The sequence below is a fragment of the Antechinus flavipes genome, chromosome 5 (assembly GCF_016432865.1).
Source record: "Antechinus flavipes isolate AdamAnt ecotype Samford, QLD, Australia chromosome 5, AdamAnt_v2, whole genome shotgun sequence".
NCBI lineage: Eukaryota > Metazoa > Chordata > Mammalia > Dasyuromorphia > Dasyuridae > Antechinus > Antechinus flavipes.
Window position 1 is genome coordinate 87,830,535 of NC_067402.1, and position 21,956 is coordinate 87,852,490.

Here is a 21,956-nt window from a genome sequence, read left to right on the forward strand (position 1 = left end):
ATTGTGCATACCCTTTGATCCAGCAGTGTTTCTATTGGGCTTATATCCCAAAGAAATACTAAAGAAGGGAAAGGGACCTGTATGTGCCAAAATGTTTGTAGCAGCCCTATTTGTAGTGGCTAGAAACTGGAGAATGAATGGATGCCCATCAATTGGAGAATGGCTGGGTAAATTGTGGTATATGAATGTTATGGAATATTATTGTTCTGTAAGAAATGACCAGCAGGATGAATACAGAGAGGACTGGCGAGACTTACATGAACTGATGCTAAGTGAAATGAGCAGAACCAGGAGATCATTATACACTTCGACAACGATATTGTATGAGGACATATTTTGATGGAAGTGGATTTCTTTGACAAAGAGACCTAACTGAGTTTCAATTGATAAATGACGGACAAAAGCAGCTACACCCAAAAAAAGAACACTGGGAAACAAATGTGAACTATCTGCATTTTTGTTTTTCTTCCCGGGTTATTTATATCTTCTGAATCCAATTCTCCCTATGCAACAAGAGAACTGTTCGGTTCTGCAAACATATATTGTATCTAGGATATACTGCAACATATCCAACATATAAAGGACTGCTTGCCATCTAGGGGAGGGGGTGGAGGGAGGGAGGGGGAAAAAAATCGGAAAACGAGTGCAAGGAATAATGTTGTCATTATAAAGTAATCATTAAATAAAAAAAATAATAATAAAAAAAATTTACTATGTGCCAGGTACATAGGTGTCAAAGATATGAAAACAAAACATGAACATTTCCTATTTTCAGAAGCTTATATTTTATTGGAAAGGGGAATTAAAATGTGAGGGCATAGAAAAGACCTAAGGCAAAAAGAATGCTTAAGCTGCTTTTTGAAAACAAACAAACAAACAAACTAGGAAATCTAAGAGGGAAAGGTGAGGAAGAAATGAATTCCAGGTATAGGGTATAAGCTGTGCAAAAATATAGAGATGGAAAATACAGCATCATGTGTGATGAATGGCAAGAAGATCAGCTTGACTGGATTGTGGAGTGTTTAGAGGGAAGGATTGTATAAGACTAGAGGTGCAGTGTACAAGTAGGTTTTCATTATATGCCAAATACTGCAGTTTAGATTTCAGCTTATAGATAATAGGGAACCACTATTGTTCATTGAGTCATGAAGTGATATGGTAAGAACTGTACTTTAAGAAAATCACTTTGCTAGTGATGGGGAGAACAGATTAGAGTAGGCAGAGATTTGAGACAGGGAGGATATTTGGGGGATTACTCCTGTTGTCCTATGTGTAATGTATGAAGCAGTCAGAATGATCATTTCTTCAATGTCAATTTATCAGAATATTCGCAAACTTGTACTTTACTGTGTCATGTGGATGTGGGGGTCTCACTTTGACACTGTCTAGAATTGTTTCTTTATCTTCACTGACAGGATCTCTAAGATATTTATTAAGGGGAAAAGCTTTTCAAGAATCAAAGTCATTACCACTGTAAACAAACACATCAACAAAAGAAATAATGTTTCTTAAATAGAAAAGGGCAAGATTATTAAGGAAATCATTTTCATTTACTAACTCCCATGGAGGCATTATTATCCATAATGAAATGTAAAAGGAAAAGGAGATAAACAACTCAAGTGTCTAGTTAGAACGTTTAGATACAAATTGTATTTGATGTTAAACATTATTATATTTTCTTAGTTGGAATCCTAGAGAAGGAAGCTGATTTTCTCTTTCCTTTCTCCTGTATTTTAACAGAAACAATAGACATTGGCTAGTGCTGGTTTTCTCTTTGAAAGGCAGAGAAATAGCAGGAAAATGTACAAAAAATATTTTAAAAGTCTCTTAGAAAATTGGTTTGGTTGATAATTTAAACAATGAAGACTAGTTTGTATTTTAAGGAGAGGACACCTGGTGGTTAAATCACGAACTACAGGAGACATTCAAGGAGAAAAAAATCTACAAAATAGGGAGATAGGGTGGTAGAGATGGGGAAAGGAACCTCTGTTTAAATAGCAGATTAAATATGCCCTTATTTACAAATAGAGCAACCTTATGTCCATCACTGCACCATTACTGATTTATATACTAAACTTTATAGTCCAGAAGAAATTTTCAAAATCATCTAATTCAAATGTCCCTTTCTATAAGTGAACAAACTGAAATCTAGAAAAAAAAATGAGTGCCACAAAGCCACAAAACAAGGTGAAAACAGAACCTAAGCCCAAAACCAGGTACTCCCAGTTTCCAGTTCAATCTTCCATGACACCACAGTTGCATTGCTTAAACTTTCCTTTTCTTTCTCCAGGAGGCATTTTACCAAAACGAAAATGTTTCTTAAGGGCTTAGTTGCTTAAGTCCCTAATATTTTGTATAAATTTATTTGATGCAATGCTTTTTTTCTGATTTAAGTTTCTGGATACTAAGGACACCAGAAAGACATTAACAATACAGAGAGAAAAATTAGTAGAAGTTCAGTTCTATTTCAACAAACCAATGCTAAACAAACCATTATCCAAAATGATACCAATTAATTCTGGGAGATGTTCCAGACCAAAACATATTGAAGTGACAATTTAGGCATAACATTCCCAAGGTCATGTAGCTAGTTAGTGACTGAGATAACAAGAACTCAAGATCCTTACATCCCTTGTGGTTTGAGTGTCTTCTCTGTTACACACTTCCCACGTTTACCCACTATGCTACATATTCAAGTAACCAGAGCTTTTAAGACATGAAGTAAAGAAAAGGTTTGAGTTCTTTATTATTTCCAGTTGCCCTTTCTATTAAGATTAGCTGCAGGCAGAAATTTAAATGACTACCCTACTTATATGCATTACTTGTTACTTTTACTTTTTTTAAAAAACAGGTTTAAGAACAACTCTCTTTGATCTCAGTTTTCTGAACAAAGAACAGATAGATGTTGATCTGAACACCACGGAAATTTCTGTCCCTGAAATCAGAAAATAAGTTATTTTGTGATCTTTCTGCACCTTATTTCCTTTATGAAATGTGGGCAGTATTGAATTATTTAAAATTCCCTTTTTCTGTGTTGAATGGGAAGAGTCTCTGACTGACTATAAATGAGGTGCATCCCAATTTGTTCTAGGAAAGCTTTATTTCCTTTTTATATTTTTCCTGTGACCTCTAGCCATGAGAAAGATACTAAAAATAACCCTTGTGGAAAGGGGAAGATACATAACAGTTACATCTTCTAGTGATCTTCCAAGGAATCATCATTCTGAGAATGTAACAGAGAAATGTCCATATCAAAGAAGGCTCTAAATCCTTTCTACCTAAATCCTTCCTAAAATCCAGAGATTCATCTGTGTTTAAATGTCTCCACAAACAATTTAATTCAACATAAATTAAGCATGTATTATGCCCCAGGGACAAGACAAGATGCTGGATATTTAAGCTCTACAATGGGAGCCAGCCTATTAACTAGCAGGAATAGCTTCAATTAATAATTTTTTTAAATTTCTAAAATGCAGCCTACTCCCTCTACAAACACGACAGCAATGTAATACAGCTCACCTGAATCAAACTGGAACTCTCCCAGTTGCTCACAGATCACCTGTAACTCTTGACCATGAATCTGACAGCTCTAAAATCTAAGACCTCTGTAGCATTATATGGAGGCTTATCAATTACTCTGAATACACTTATATACTGTAACAATAAATCTTTCCAATTTTCTCTTTTTAAATTACCCAAAATATACAAACTACTCTGATTCTTGGAAGAAAATTTATATTTGAGGGGGAGGATTTACATATAAACATTTATTACATTAAGCTGTACAAAATATTCAATTCATAAACTGGGGAAATGGCTTTTCATTTGGTTTAGAAGAGGTTGAAGGGGACCTCTTTTGATTTTCTACTTTGGGCTCATTTGTAAGATCCACAGGGCAAGTACAGATGGGCATTACATAAATTGTCTCCAAATCATTATGAAATTTTGAAAGCAGATTCTGAAATAAAAATGACATAGTAGTGATAATTCTTTCTTATAGGGGTTTGGGGAGATAATTTTATTTTTATTATTTATTTTTTATTATTTTTAATAGCATCTTATTTATCTCAATTGCATATCATGAGAATTTTAGCATTCATTTTTACAACATATTAAATTGCACATTTTTCTCTCTCCCATCTCCCACTTCTCTCTTCCCTTTTTCCTAAAACGGCAAGGAAACTGATATAGGTTTTATATGCACTATCATATAACACATATTTCCATAATATGGAAATAAGAAATAGATCAAAAGGTGAAAACATACAAAAGAATAAAGTAAATGGAAAAAAGCATACTTCACTCTGTATTCAGGGTCCATCGATATTTAATCTGAATATAGATAATATTTTCCTTCATGCATCCTTTTTATCTATCTTAGATCATTGTGTTGCTGAGAAAGGTAAGTCATGCATAGCTGATCATCACATAGTGTTGCTGATACAATGTACAATGGTTTCCTGGTTCTGCTCATTTCACTTTGTGTATGTTTGTACAAGTCTTTTTAGATTTTCTGATATCTAACTGCTTATCATTTCTTATTGCACAATATTATTCCATTATTTTTATATTAACAAAAAACTTGCTCAGCCATTTCCTAATTGATGGGCATGGCTTCAATTTTCAATTCTTTGACACCACAAAAAGGACTGTTAGAAATATTTTTTGCACTTTTCTCTTTTTTATGAACTCTTTGGGATATAAATTTAGTAGTCAATTGCTAGATCAAAGGGTATGCACAGTTTGTTGCTCTTTGGGCATAGTTCCAAATTGCTGTTCAGATAGCTGGATCAGTTCACTACTCCACCAACAATGAATTAATGTTCCAGTTTTCCCAAAGCATTTATCATTTTACTTTTTTTTTGGCATATCAGTCAATTGGATAGGTATAAGGTAGTACCTCAGACTTATTTTTATTTGCATTTCCCTAATCAAAAGTTATTTAGAGCATGTCTTCATGTGCCTGTATATAGCTTTGATTTCTTCTACTGAAAACTGTTCCTATTCTTTGATCATTTATCAATTGAGGAATAGCTTGTATTCTTATAAATTGGACTCAGTTCTCTATATATTTGAAAAATGAGGACTTTATCATTATTTGACAAAAATTACTAGGAAAATTGGACATTAGTATGGCATAAACTAAGCACTGATTCATACCTAAAACCTTATACCACGATAAGTTCAAAATGGGTTTATGATTTAGATATAAAGAGTGATACTCTAAGCAAATTAAAACAACAAAGGATAGTCTACCTCTCAGATATGTGGAGAAAGAAGGAATTTGCATTGTGGAATGCAAAATGGATAATTTTTATTATATTAAAAAGATTTTATACAAATAAAACTAATACAGACAAGATTAGAAGGAAGCAGTAAACTGGGGAAAAAATTTTTACATCCAAGGGTTCTGATGAAGGCCTCATTTTAAAAATATCTATAGAAAGAATTGATTCAAATTTATAAGAATACAAGACATTTTCCAATTAATAAATGGTCAAATGATATGAAAAGACAATTTTCAGATGAAGAAATTAAAACCATTTCTAGTCATATGAAAAAATGCTCTAAATCACTATTAATCAGAGAAATGCAAGTTAAGACAACTCTTCTATACCACTAGACACTTCTCACATTGGCTAAGATAATAGGAAAAGAGAATGCTAAATGTTGAAAGGAACCTGGAAAACTAGGACATTAATACATTGTTGGTGGAATTGTGAACTTATCCAATCACTCTGGAGAGCAATTTGGAACTATGCCTAAAGGGCTATCAAACTGCACACCCTTTGATCTAGCAGTGTTTTTACTGGGCCTGTATTCCTAAGAGATCATAAAAAAGGGAAAAGGACCCACATATGCAAAAATATTTGCAGCAGCCCTTTTTGTAGTGACAAGGAATTGGAAACTGAATGGATGCCTATCTGTTGGAGAAGAACTGAATAAATTATGGTATATGAATATTATAGAGCATTATTGTTTTATAAGAAACAATCAGCAAATAATTTTAGAGAAGCCTGGAGAGACTTACATGAACTGATGCTAAGTGAAGTGAGTAGAACCAAGAGAACATTGTACACAGCAATAAGAAGATTACACGATGATAAATTCTGATGAATGGGACTCTCTTCAACAGCAATGTGATTCAGGCCAGCTCCAAAGGTCTTATGATGAAGAGAGCCATCTATACTCAGAGAGAGGACTGCAGGGGCTGAGTATGGATCAGAGCTCAGTATTTTCATTTTGTTGTTGTTGTTGTTTGTTTATACTGTTTTCTTTCTCACTTTTTCCCTTTGATCTGATTTTTCTTACACAGCATGATAATTGTAGAAATGTGTATAGAAGAATTATACACGTTTAAAATATATTGGATTATTTGTTATCTTGGGGATGGGTGGGGAGGAGAGAGGGAGGAAAAATAGAACACAAGACTTTGCAAGGGTGAATGTTGAAAACTATCTATGCATGTATTTTGACAATAAAAAAGCTTTATATAAAAATGAAAGACTGTATCAGAGACATTTGCTATAAAGATTGTTTCCCAGTTTTCTGCTATTGTTCTAATATTGGTTGCCCCAGTTTAGTTTGGATGCTATGCCACTTGGTGCATATATGTTTAGTCAATATTTTTTTTGTCTGAGTTCAGGATTTCTATCCCTGCATTTTGTTTTACCTTAGCTGAAGCATAATAGTTCCTGTTCCAGACCTTTACCTTTATTCTCTTTGTGTCTCTCTGCTTCAAGTGTGTTTCTTCTAAATACCATATTATAGAATTCCTTTTTTAAATCCACTCTCCCATCCATTTCTTTTTTCTGGAAGATTTCATGCCATTTATAGCCACAATTTTCATTGCTAACTGCATATTTTCCTCCATTCTACTTTTCCTCCTGTTTGTTGGCTCTCTCCTTTTAGCCTTTTCCTCCTCAACAATATTTTGCTTCTGTTTATCATCTCCCCTGGTGTGTATTCTCTTCTGTCAGGTCCTTGCAATCCATCTTTCCCCTCCAGTACTGCACCTTTACTAATACTCTTTCCTTCCTACATTCCTGTCTGGTAAGATAGATTTCTATATTCAACCTATTGTGTATATTATTCCCTCCTTGAGTCAATACATATGAGAGTAAGGTTCAAATGATGCCCAGTGTCAACCTTCCCATCTTCCCCTTCACTATAATAGGTCTTTCATGTCTCTCCTTATAATATAATTTACCCCATTTTACCTTTCCCTTCCTTCAGCATCCAATGTTTTTTAATCCCTTATTTTTTATGTCATTTCCTCAAGTTTGTCTTCTGCCCATATCCTCTCTTTCTATGTATCATCCTTCTGGCTGTACTATTAGTGGTACAATTCTAAAGTACCACTAATACCACTTTTTTTTTCCATTACAAGAATCACCTTCCCATGAATTATAAACAGTTCAGTTCCATCAAATATCTTGTGTTTTTTTTTTCATTTTTCCATTTTTAGTCACATTCTTATGCAAGCTTGAAATACTTCGATTTCATTTAATAACCATTTTTCTTTGCAGTTTTAGACTGAATTTTGCTAGATGGGTAATTCTTGGTTATACTCCTAGCTTCTTTATTTTCTGGAAAATCATGTTCCATGACTTCCAATCCCTTAATGCTGCAACTGCTAAGTCCTGTGTAATTCTGATTGTGGCTACCTAATATTTGAATTGTTTCATTCTGGCCACCTTTAGTATTTTTTCCTTTACCTGATAATTTGGTAATTTTGTCCATAATGTTCTTTGATATTTTTACTTTGATTTTTTTTCTGATGCCTACTTTGCCTTCTGGTTCTGGGATATCAGAGCAATTTTCATTCAAAATCTGCTAAAAGATGCTATCCAGGTCCTTCTTTGAACTGCAGCTTTCAGGTAGTCCAGTGATTCTGACATTGTCTTTCCTGGATCTTTGTTCCAGGTCAGTTGTTTTTGCAAAGAGGTATTTTACATTTTCTTCTTTTTTTTTTCATTTTTGAATGTTTAATTCATTCTTGATGTCTCATAGAATCATTAGATTCCATTTGCCCAATTTGAATTTTAAAGTTGTTTCCTCAGTTTTTGTACTTCCTTTCCCACTTGACCAAATATTTTTTATGGAGTTGTTTGACCCAACAATACTACTATTAGGTATGTATCTGAAAGGAGATATGCACAAATGTATTAAAACATTTGTAATAGTTCTTTTCTAGTGTCAAAGATTTGGAAATTGAGGGGATGCCCATTAACTGGGGAATGACTAGAAAAACTGTGCAATGTCTTATTGGATTATAAGATTATAAGAAATGATGGCTATAAGAAATGCTGAGTGAATTAGAAAAAGAAAATAACTCAATAAAAAAAAGTGAAATGGAAAAAATTTCCATAGAGCAAAAACAACTCATTTAAAAACTCAATTGGACATAAACAAAAAGAAGTTTAAAAAACTAATGAAGAAAATAACTCATTAAAAATCAGAACTGAACAAATAGAAATGAATGATTTGTTGAGACATCAAGAATCAGTCAAGCAAAACCAAAAATATGAAAAAAATGTTAAATATCTACTTGGAAAACAACAGACCTGGAAAATAGATCTAGGAGAGATAATATGAGGATTATTGAACTTTCTGAAAATTATGATAAAAAAAGAGCCTAGATACTATTTTACAGGAAATCATCAAAGAGAACTGCCCAGATATAATAGAAATAAAAGGTAAAATAGGCATTGAAAGAATTCATTGAACACCTTCTGAAAAAGACCCTAAAATAAAACTCCAAGGAATGTTATGGCTAAATTTCAGAACTATCAGATTAAGGAAAAAATATTACAAACAGCCAGAAAAAAAAATAATAATTCAATTACCGAGGAGCCACAATAAGGATCACTCAGGATCTAGCTGTTTCCACATTAAAGAATTGAAGGACCTGGAATCTGATATTCTAAAAGGCAAAAGAACTTGGAATGCAGCCAAGAATAAACTACCCATCTAAGCTGAGCATTTTCTTCCAGGGAAGAAGATGGACATTTAATGAAACAGGTGAATTCCATTTGTTTCTAATGAAAAAACCAGAGCTAAACAAAAATTTTGACCTCCAACTATAGGACTCAAGAGAAGCAGAAAAAGGTAAAAAGAACTCTTGAGAAATGTATTTCTGTTATGGACATACATAAAGAGTGCATGTATAATTTGGTTTTACTAATATAAAAAGGGAAGTAGAAGTGGAAAGGGGATGGTATCAGAAAAGAGGAAAGCAGGGGATAAAAAAAAGGAAACTACATCCCACAAAGAGGCAAAGGAAACCTATCATATCTGAGGGGATTTAGGGAGGGGGAGGAACATTGTATGAATCTTAATCTCATCAGATTTGGCTCAAAAAAGAAAATAATTGATATATTTGGTGTACAGAGAAACTTCTCTCACATCATTAAAAATGGGAGAGGAAAAGGGAAAATTTGGAAAAGAGTAATACAGGAAAGATATAAGAAAAGGGAAGGGACTCAATGGGGTGGGAGTGATTCTAAAGAGGGAGAGCTCATGAGGCAAGTGGTGTTCACAAGTTTAATACTGGGGAAGGGGGTAATGTGTATAAGAAAAAGAAAAGCATAATCTGAGGATAATAAGATGGCAGGAAATACAAAATTAGTCATTTTAATTGTAAATGGGAATGGGATGAACTCTCCCATAAAGCAGAGATGGATAATTGACTGGATCAAAAGCCAGAACCTTACAAGATATTGTTTGCAGACAACATATTTAAAGCAGGGAAATACAGAGTAAAGGTAAAAGGCTGAAGCAGAATCTATTATGCTTCAGATGAAGTAAAAAAAACAGGGGTAGCCATCCTTATCTCAGATCAAGCAAAAGCAAACATTGATCTAATTAAAAGAGATAAGGAAGGAAACCATATCTTGTTAAGGAGTAGCATAGACAATAAAGCAATATCAATACTAAATATATATGCACCAAGTGGTATAAGCATCTAACTTCCTAAAGAAGAAGTTAAGAGAGTTCCAAGAAGAAAATAGACAGCAAAACTATAATAGTGGGAGATCTCAACCTTGAATTCTCAGAATTAGATAAATCAAACCACAAAACAAATAATAAAGAAGTTAAAGAGGTAAATGGAATATTGGAAAAGTTAGGTATGATAGATCTTTGGAGAAAATGGAATGGAAACAGAAAGGAGTACACTTTCTTCTTAGCAGTTCATGGAACCTATATAAAAATTGACCATATATTAGGACATAAAGACCTCAAAATTAAATGCAGAAAGGCAAAAATAGTAAATGCACTCTTTTCAAATCACAATGCAATAAAAATTATATTCAACAAGAAGCTAGGGGTAAATAGACAAAAAGTAATTGGAAACTAAATAATCTCATCCTAAAGAATGAATGGGTGAAACAGCAAATCATAGACACAATTAATAATTTCACTCAACAGAATGACAACAATGAGACAACATACCAAAATTTGTGGGATGCAGCTAAAGTGGTAATAAGAGGGAATTTTATATCTTTAGAGACTTACTTGAATAAAAGAGAGAAAGAGAAGATTAATGAATTGGGCTTACAACTTAAAAGCTAGAAAAAGAGCAAATCAAAAACTGAAATTCTAAAATTAAAAGGAGAAAATGATAAAATTGAAAGTAAAAAACTATTGAATTAATAAATAAAACTAAGGGTTGGTTTTATGAAAAAAAAAATAGATAAACCTTTGGTAAATCTGATTAGAAAAAGGAAAGAGGAAAAGCAAATTGTTGGTCTTAAAAATGAAAAGGGAGAACTTTCCACCAATGCTCTAAGGAAATTAGAGCAATAATTCAGAGTTACTTTGCCCAACTATATGCCAATAAATTTGAGAACCTAAGTGAAATGGATGTCTATCTTCAAAAATATAGGCATTCCAGATTAACAGAGGAGGAAGTAATTTGCTTAAATTGTCTCATTTCAGAAAAGAAATAGAATAAGCTACTAATCAACTCCCTAAGAAAAAATCCCCAGGATCAGATGGATATACATGTGAATTCTACCAAACATTTAAAGAACAATTAACTCCAATGTTATATAAACTATTTGAAAAAATAGGGATTGAAGGAGTGCTACCAAATTTCTTTTATGACACAGACATGGTACTGATACCTAAACCAGGTTGGTTGAAAAGAGAGAAAGAAAATTATAGACCAATCTCCCTAATGAATATTGATGCAAAAAATCTTAAATAAAATATTAGCAAAAAAATTACAGAAAACCTTCCACAGGATAATATACCATGACCAAGTAGGATTTATACCAAGAATGAAGGGCTGGTTCAATATTAGGAAAACTATTAGCATAATTGACTATATCAATAACCAAACAAACAAAAACCATATGATCATCTCAATAGATGCAGAAAAAGTATTTGATAAAATCCAACATCCTTTCCTAATAAAAACACTTGACAGTATAGGAATAAATGGACTTTTCCTCAAAATAATCAGTAAACCTCATATGTAATGGGAATAAACTGGAACCATTTCCAATAAGATCAGGAGTGAAACAAGATAACCCACTATCACCATTACTATTCAATATTGTATTAGAAATGCTAACTTTGGCAATAAGGGTTGAGAAAGAGATTAAAGGAATTAGAGTAGGTAATGAGGAAACCAAATAATTACTCTTTGCAGATGATATGATGGTATACTTAGAGAACAAAATAAAGTCACATAAATCATCAGCATTCTTATATATCACTAATAAAATCCAATAGTTAGAGTTACAAAGAAATTCCATTTAAAGTAATTGCTGATAGAATAAAATATTTGGGAACCTCTCTGCCAAGGGAAAGTCAGGAACTATCTGAGCAAAATTACAAAACACTTTCCACACAAATAAAGTGAGATCTAAACAATTGGAAAAATATTAAGTGCTCTTAGATAGGTCAAGTGAATATAATAAAGATGATAATACTACCTAAACTACCTAACTACCTACTAACTAAAACTACCTAATACTACCTAAACTACCTAACTAAACTACCTAAACTACCTAAACTAATCTATTTATTTAGTGCTATAACAATCAGACTCCCAAAAACTATTTTAATGACCTAGAAAAAGTAACAAAATTCATCTGGAGGAACAACAGATCAAAACTTTCAAGGGAACTAATTGGAAAAAAAAATCAAATGATGATGACCTAGCTGTACCAGATCTAAAACTATATTATAAAGCAGTGGGCACCAAAACCATTTGGTGTTGGCTAAGAAATAGACTAGTTGGTCAGTGCAATAGGTTAGGTTCACAGGACACAATAGTCAATAACTTTAATAATCTAGTGTTTGACACTACCCAAGGACCCTAGCCTTTGGGATAAGAATTCACTGTTTGACAAAAAGTGCTGGGAAAATTGAAAATCAGTATGGCAGAAACTAGGCATTGACCCACACTTAATACCGTACACCAAGATAAAGTCAACAGGGGTTCATGATCTAGGCATAAAAAATGAGATTATAAATAAATTAGAAGAACATAGGATAATTTACCTCTCAGATCTGTGGAGGAAGAAGGAATTTTTGACCAAAGAACTAGAGATCATTATTGATCACAAAAAAGAAAATTTTGTTTATATCAAATTGAAAAGCTTTTGTACAAACAAAATCAATGCAGACAAGATTAGTAGGAAAACAATAAAATGGGAAAACATTTTTATATTCAAAGGTTCTGATAAAGGCCTCATTTCCAAAATATATAGAGAATTGACTCTAATTTATAAGAAATCAAGCCATTCTCTAATTGATAAATGGTCAAAGGATAGGAACAGACAATTTTCAAATGAAGAAATTGAAATTATTTCTAGCCATATGAAAAGATGCTCCAAGTCATTGTTAATCAGAGAAATGAAAAATAAGACAACTCTGAGATACCACTAAACACCTTTCAGATTGGCTAGAATGACAGGAAAAGATAATGCTGAATGTTGGAGGGGAGATGGAAAAACTGGGACACTGATACACTGTTGGTGGAATTGTGAATACATCCAGCCATTCTAGAGAGCAATTTGGAACTATGCTCAGAAAGTTATTGAACTGTGTATACCCTTTGATCCAGCAATTACTAATGGGCTTATATTCCAAAGAGATCTTACAGAAGCGAAAGGGACCTGTATGTCCCAATATGTTTGTGGCAGACCTCTTTGTAGTGGCTAGAACCTGGATATTGAGTGGATGCCCATCAATTGGAGAATGGCTGAATAAATTGTGCTATATGAATATTATGGAATATTATTGTTCTGTAAGAAATGACCAGCATGAGAATTTCAGAAAGGCCTGTAGAGACTTACATGAACTTATGCTGAGTGAAATGAGCAGGACCAGGAGATCATTATATACTTCAAAAACAATACTATATGATGATCAATTCTGATGGACGTGGCTCTCTTCAACAATGAGATGAACCAAATCAGTTCCATTTGTTCAATAATAAATAGAACTAGCTACACCCCACGAAAAAACTCTGGCAAATGAGTGTGAATTACTACTTAACATCTCCAATCCTTCTGTTTTTGTTTGCTTGCATTTTTTATTTCCTTCACAGGTTAATTTTACGTTATTTCAAAGTCCAATTCTTCTTGTGCAGCAAAATAACTGTATGGATATGTATACATATATTGTATTTAATACATAATTTAACATATTTAACATGTATTGGTCTACCTGCCATCTGGGGGAGAGGGTGAGGGGAAGGAGGGGAAACAGAACAGAAGGTTTTGCAAGGTTCAATGCTGGAAAATTACTCATGCAGATATCTTGTAAATAAAAAGCTATAATAATTTTTTAAAAAAGAAATTGAAAAAAATAATGATATTATAAGCAAATTAGAAGAACAAAAGATAGTTTACCTCTCAGATCTGTGGAGAAGAAAGGAATTTCTGGTCAAAGAAGTACTGAAATTCATTATAGAATACAAAATAGATAATTTTGATTGTATTAAGTTAAAAAATTTTTGTATAAACAAAACCAATGCAGAAAAGAGTATGTGTATGTTTATGTGTGAGAGAGAAACCTGGAAGTACATGTGTTTGGAGTGTCTTCCCAAGCAATCAGATTGATTGATTTGAGGGAGGCACTGATGGGATTCAGGGCATGTACATTTCATTTCAATCAAAATGTAGGCCCCCACAGATTTAAGGGGAAAACAGCATGAATTCAAAGATACCAAGGAAAATGCCAACACAAAGCAACCACATTTGAGTCTTTCATCAGACTTTGGGGACTTTGCTTCTGCTCTCTAATTATTCCAAAGCTCCCACAAGAACAAATTCTTTATTTCTCCCACATGGCTGCTGGAATAGCCAATTGTGTACAGCCACAAAAAGGTTCTTACGTTTACAACTCCCATGCAGCTTAATTAACACAGGCATAAAAGTTTGACTTCCTTCTTTTCCCTGTGGTTGAATCAAAGTACCTTACTCCAAGTAGAAATACAGAGAAAATGAACAGCATAGGACATATGTGTTCCAGGGAAAATGGCATCAGGAAAGGGAAGAGAAAGGGAGAAGTGGTAAAGAAAAAAAGAGGAAAATTGGTGGGGGAGCAGGGAGGGTTAAGGAAAAGAGAAAAGAGGGTCAGGAGAGGAAAAAAAATTAATGTATGTATAGACCAATGTACCAGAATTTAGTTTCAGTAGTCCCTGGTATTTTTCTTTTCTTCCTGTTTATTCTCTTTTTTGAATGGGTTGCCTTGCCTTCTACTGAAGAAAGTTAATTCCTACACTGGCTATTTCCATACCCCATGCTGCCAACTTCCTGACTTCCCCTATGTGGGCATGCAGCTTGGAAGGGAAGGCCAGATCTTATGCATGTGAGGCACTGGACTGTGAGAATTAAAATGTACCTAAGATTTCCATCTGGGCTGATCAGCTGTTGGGAGTTTCTATCCTCTGAGCCCCACAGCAGGTCAGTTTACAGGGATCCTAAGGGCACCAAGCATATGCCAACAAAATGATGTAAAATAAATCACCTGAGAGGAAAAATTACATACATTCACACTTCCCTGAGAACTAAATATTGTACTTGCAACAAAAAACAGATAAACTCATCTTTGCAAATGGTATGTGTAAATAACGTATATAATTAGTCCAAGTCAATTAACAAAAATGTTCTTTGCAATTTCTAAACAATGCTAGTAATTACATATTAATAAAATGATAAAGTACAAAAAATGGCTTTCAGGCCTAATGAATCTTCCTGTTGCACGTTCAGCAGATCAAGCTGGAATAATTTACCAGTAACAGATTATTCAGCAGAAGATGCCAGGGTCACACATCAGGATTGGTTCTAGACCTAGATCCATAAGACTGAATTCTGCCATCTGGGTAATTCAGTTGAGTAAGTCAATGTAGTTTTCCACCAGCTAGTATAATACCAGGAAAGAGAGTAGACCATGATCTTCCAGAGAGCCCATCCTACACTTTTAAGCATGACCCATAATCCCAAATTCACAGAGGCAGAGTTGGAGAGATGAAGTAATAGATGGGAGGGATAGTAAAAGTAGACTGGAATACCAATGTATTCACCCTCTGGATGTTGGATGTTGTCAGCTTATTGATGCAAAGCTTTAGCTATTTTTCTCTAGTTAAAGTTCTGCTGATAATACATCTACTCTAGGCTGAGACAAGAAGCAATGACAATTTTCTCACTTAGCTACTTGGTATTGAAGGAACAAAATCTGAAAATAGCTGTTAAAAAACTGAATTAATTCTTAAATTGCCAATATAAATTTTTAGGAGTCTTGAATGCCTTAATCCAAAAGGAATAATCAATCCCAAGAACAGTATGTTACTGCAGTTGATTGATGCGGGAGAAAATTTTGCCCCCACAAAAAAATCCAAGAGACACAACATCACAACATGTAAGCAGCTTTCTGCATTAAGAACATCCTTATAAAAGAAAATCCATGAACCACATCCTCATGGGTTTATCCAAAGCAAGAAACCTTGCACAACCTAAAAAGAAAGAAACCCTCAAGCTTTTACTGATGACTCATGAAGAAGTCATTGATAGACTCAAAGTATTTCTCCCTCTCGTTTTCTTCCTCCATCCCACACATTAATGGAAATAACCACAGGACCTAGAAACAATTGCCACTGCATGATCAAATAAGTCAGTTTTAAAGAATAAACATTTAATAGTGTTTGTCCACCTGAAATCTAGTAATCCATATCAAGCACTAAAGAAACCAGTGGGACTATTACAAGGGTTCTATGGAAAGACATTTAATTTGTGGTGAATAGCTTATTTCCTGATGCCTCATTAGGAGTTCCGAGATACTCAGGGACAACATGCAGCATGTTGAAAATAGGTGAAGACATATTGGAAATGACTTCTGTATAAGAAACTAGTCTCTAAACTCTAGAATCTAAATGATGTTGATATTTGGGAACCCTTATGTAAGTCCTAACTAATATGTTAATAACATAATATATCTCTTCTGACTAGGAACCAGAGGGCAAAGTTCATGTCAAAGAAATTTATTCTTTCTAAATTCGTCAATAGAAATGTCTTAGTTGATGTTCTAAAGACAAAGACTATCATCCAGATAGCCAAATGTAACTGATAATGGTCGGAATTCTCACCTTTCCAATCTTATGCCTGGAAAACCTCCAAAACCATTCTGAAAGATTATTTTCCTATTGCTTGGTTTATTGTCAGAAAGTAGTCACAATTCTTAGACCAGTTTTTCACCATTTTACAGCAATTTCTTCAAAATAATATCAAGGGTTTTTTTTTATTATTATTATTAAGAGAAAAAAGGCCCAAGAATCAAGGGAAATATGATTTTAAAAATTGACATAATGTGAATATAATCAATTCAAACCAACTTATAACAGTTTGTATAAAAAATTAAACAATTCACATTTGATATAGTGGAAATTAATCATTAGGAACAGGCATAGAACAGGAGACTACCATTTCTGTTATTTTTTTCCCAGGTTCTCATATGTCCAATACCCTCATTTTTATTGCTGTTCATTTGGGGACTTCCCACCCAAATCTGGCCTTCATTCACAGTGACTTAAATTTCAAATTTACCCCATTCAAATTTACTCCATCTTCTTTCCACTACTCCTTCAAAATTCCTATTTTTTCAGAGTTAAGACCAAAGCTAGATATTAAGAGAAATGAAAGTATTTTGCAAAATTTAAACTATTATATAAATTCCAGCTCTTGTTTTTGTTCTTTCACCAATGTTTTATTTATTATATGAATTCCATCTAAGATATGTACTAGACCCAATGGACAATTATGCGACCTTTTTTAGGCCTCAATTCTTTTTATCTATAATATGGAGACAGCAACCAGACTTGCTCCCTCAGGAGTTTGACATAAAAACATTTTTTGAGTATGTAAAGCACTTTGTAAAACCAAAAGCACTATATAAATTAATGTCAGGTTGTTATTAGTAATAGACATTTGTGATAACACTATAAAGTGTATCAGCTGTCACTGACTTCGATAAAAAAAAGCTGTTCTTCCTAAGTTCATGATACCTACTACAAATTCATGCTTGCTAACTCCAATTGGGGTTTTTGTCTTTCCTACTGCTTTGTAACACTCTGATATTTCCCTTATTGAATCATTATCCAAGTCCCCTGAATATCCAATTCAGAAGTTATTCTGAAATTTTTCTATACTATTTAAGTCCCCAGGTCCCTAATTCTCAACTGAAGACTTTACTGAGGAAAACAGTCATCTTTTCCTGAATTTTCTTCTCTCTGCCTCAAAATTCTCCTACTGTTTCATATTTTTTTCCCTTAAGTCACAAAAGATTAAGTATCCTTCCTCCTCTTTAAAGTTAACTTCTACCAGTACCAATGATTCCAACTCTTTCTGACACACTGAGGATTCTGTGCCATCAAATATCCATTGCATCTTCCTCTCCTACTGGCTCTCTTCCCACAGCAAACACAATCAGATCTCTTTAAAAACAAATAGCTTCCTTTAATCCTGTATTCCTTGCAGGGCTGGTTCAATATTAGGAAAACTATTAGCATAATCGACTGTATCAATAACCAACCAAACAAAAATCATATGATCATCTCAATAGATGCAGAAAAAGCATTTGATAAAATCCAACATCCATTCCTAATAAAAACACTTGAGAGTATAGGAATAAATGGACTTTTCCTTAAAATAGTCAGAAGCATATATTTAAAACCATTAGTAAGCATCATATGCAATGGGGAAAAACTGGAACCTTTCCCAGTAAGATCTGGAGTGAAGCAAGGTTGTCCACTATCACCATTATTATTCAACATTGTATTAGAAACACTAGCCTCTGCAATAAGAGTCGAGAAAGAGATTAAAGGAATTAGAATAGGCAATGAGGAAACCAAACTATCACTCTTTGTAGATGATATGATGGTATACTTAGAGAACCCCAGAGATTCTACTAAAAAGCTATTTGAAATAATTCATAACTTTAGCAAAGTAGCAGGATACAAAATAAATCCCCATAAATCCTCAGCATTTTTATACATCACCAACAAAATCCAACAGCAAGAGATACAAAGAGAAATTCCATTCAAAATAACTGTCAACAGCATAAAATATTTGGGGATCTACTACCAAAGGAAAGTCAGGAATTATATGAGCAAAATTACAAAAAAACTTTCCACACAAATAAAATCAGATTTAAGTAATTGGAAAAATATTAAGTGCTCTTGCATAAGCTCAGCGAATATAATAAAGATGACAATACTCCCTAAACTAATCTATTTATTTAGTGCTAAATCAATCAGATTTCCAAGAAAATATTTTAATGATCTAGAAAAATAACAACAAAATTCATATGGAACAATAAAAAGTCGAGAATCTCAAGGGAATTAATGAAAAAAAAAATCAAATGAAGGTGGTCTAGCTGTATCTGATCTAAAACTATATTATAAAGCAGCAGTCACCAAAACCATTTGGTATTGGCTAAGAAATAGATTAGTGGATCAGTGGAAAAGGTTAGGTTCACAAGACAGAATAGTCAACTATAGCAATCTAGTGTTTGACAAACCCAAAGAGCCTAACTTTTGGGATAAGAATTCATTATTTGATAAAAACTGCTGGGATAACTGGAAATTAGTATGGCAGAAATTAGGCATGGACACACACTTAACCACCATATACCAAGATAAGATCAAAATGGGTCCATTATTTAGGCATAAAGAATGAGATTATAAATAAATTAGAGGAACATAGAATAGTTTATCTCTCAGACTTGTGGAAGAGAAAGAAATTTGTGACCAAAGATGAACTAGAGACCATTACTGATCACAAAATAAAAAATTTTTATTATATCAAATTAAAAAGCCTTTGTACAAACAAAACTAATGCAAACAAGATTAGAAGGGAAGCAACAAACTGGGAAACCATCTTCACAGTTAAAGATTCTGATAAAGGCCTCATTTCCAAAATATATAGAAAATTGACTCTAATTTATAAGAAATCAAGCCATTGTCCAATTGATAAATGGTCAAAGGATATTAACAGACAATTTTCAGATGATGAAATTGAAACTCTTACCACTCATATGAAAGAGTGTTCCAAATCACTATTGATCAGAGAAATGCAAATTAAGACAACATTGAGATACCACTACACACCTGTCAGATTGGCTAAGATGACAGGATAAAATAATGATGAATGTTGGAGGGGATGTGGGAAAACTGGGTCACTGATGCATTGTTGGTGGAGTTGTGAATGAATCCAACCATTCTGGAGAGCAATCTGGAATTATGCCCAAAAAGTTATCAAACTGTGCATACCCTTTAGTCCAGCAGTATTACTTCTGGGCTTATATCCCAAAGAGATACTAAAGAAGGGAAAGGGACCTGTATGTGCCAAAATGTTTGTGGCAACCCTGTTTGTAGTGGCTAGAAGCTGGAAATTGAATGGATGCCCATCAATTGGAAAATGGCTGAGTAAATTGTGGTATATGAATGTTATGGAATATTATTGTTCTGTAAGAAATGACCAGCAGGATGAATACAGAGAGGCTTGGAAAGAGTTACATAAACTGATTCTAAGTGAAATGAGCAGAACCAGGAGATCATTATATACGTCTACAACGATACTGTATTAAGGTGTATTCTGATGGAAGTGGATTTCTTTGACAAAGAGACCTAACTCAGTTTCAATTGCTCAATGATGGACAGAAGCAGCTACACCCAAAGAAAGAACACTGGGAAATGAATGTAAACTATTTGCATTTTTGTTTTTCTTCCCATGTTATTTTTACCTTCTGAATCCAATTCTCCCTGTGCAACAAGAGAACTGTTCGGTTCTGCATACATATATTGTATCTAGGATATACTGCAACATATTTAACATATATAGGACTGCTTGCCATCTAGGGGAGGGGAAAAATTGACACAGAAGTGAGTGTAAGGGATAATGTTGTAAAAAATTACCCTGGCATGGGTTCTGTCAATAAAAAGTTATTATAAAATAAATAAAGAGAACTGAAAAAAACAAAAACAAAAACAAAAAAAATCCTGTATTCCTTCAAAATGGGTTCTTCTTTCTCCTTTGCATCATGACCACCTAAATGCACAAAATTAACAGCATATATAACAACTTCCTAGCATTCTATAGAGGATTCAATTTTTTCTTAAAATGTTTTGCATGCTAATGATTGTCATATTCACAATAAACAATTCATATTAAAGAAAATATTTTGAGGAATCTGTCTTGAGAGATCAGATGTCTTCAAGAATGAAATCAAAAACACAAAAACCACAATATTCTCATGTGGAATGTGTCCAAAGTAATCAATGTGGCTGCAAAAGGAATTCAACCAATAGAGAATTAGAAAAGATGTGCAAAAAAGTAAGGACCAATAACTGAGGCTGAACACAAAAAAAGTGATAGGATTCTAAAAGAATAATGCCATTAACAATAAAGTACAGAATGAGTTAAATAGGCAATAAATGCTAATATCAACAGAAAGAGTTTATTGTTTTAGCTAAGATAGAGTTAAATAGAAAACAAAGAAGAAATAATGCTGCCTATGGAAAATTGGATAATGATAACAGATAATAGAAAGAAGGTTAAAACTACTTAATTCTTATTTTATCTTTATTTCCTATGTGAACAAAAATGATCTTCAGATTAAAGAGAAGTGAAACCCAAAATAACTGAGAAGAAAAAATATCTAGCTATACTGAATTCAAGTCATTAAGTCTAGATAAATCACATTACAGAGTACTGAAAGAAATGGAAGATGTTAAGTTATAAATGATACTTTTTTTAAGACAAGGCGCATAGTAGTGATGTGGTAAGCCTGCAAATATTTTGCAGATCCTCAAAAAAAAGTGTGAGAGAATAGAGCTTTTTTTTCCACACTGTGGCTTACTAAGCTTTACTTCAATTCTTGACAAATTATGGATTGCAGTATTAAATATGGAACAATTTATGAATCCAAAATTGTCAATTTCACAGAAATGATTGCTAATGGATTATATGGGAATGAAAGTAGATGACAGCACTCTCTATCATGTCTACTTTATGGGCTAAGTATTAATTTTCCAATAAAAAGAATAATTTATGAGCAATTAAGGAAAAGGTGATCACTATGAGCCAGCATAGGCTTATCAAAGCAAGTTGTGTTAGATCAGTTTTAATTACTTTGTGTGACAGAATTGCTAGACTAGTAGATCGCAGAAATGACATATCCATGCTAGATTTCAGTAAAACATTTGGAAGAATTTCTCATAATATTCTTGTAGACAAGATAGAGAGATTCAAAACTGGCTGACAGATTCAAAAGTGAATGGCCCAACTTGGAAAGTAGTCGATCAATGTCAATCTCAAGAGAAGTCTCTAATAAATAGCAACAGGGCCTTGTGAACATGTTTATCAGTAACTTAGCTGCAAATATAAGTGACATCTATAGCAAAGATATGAATTACACAAAGCTGAGAAGTAAAGCTAACA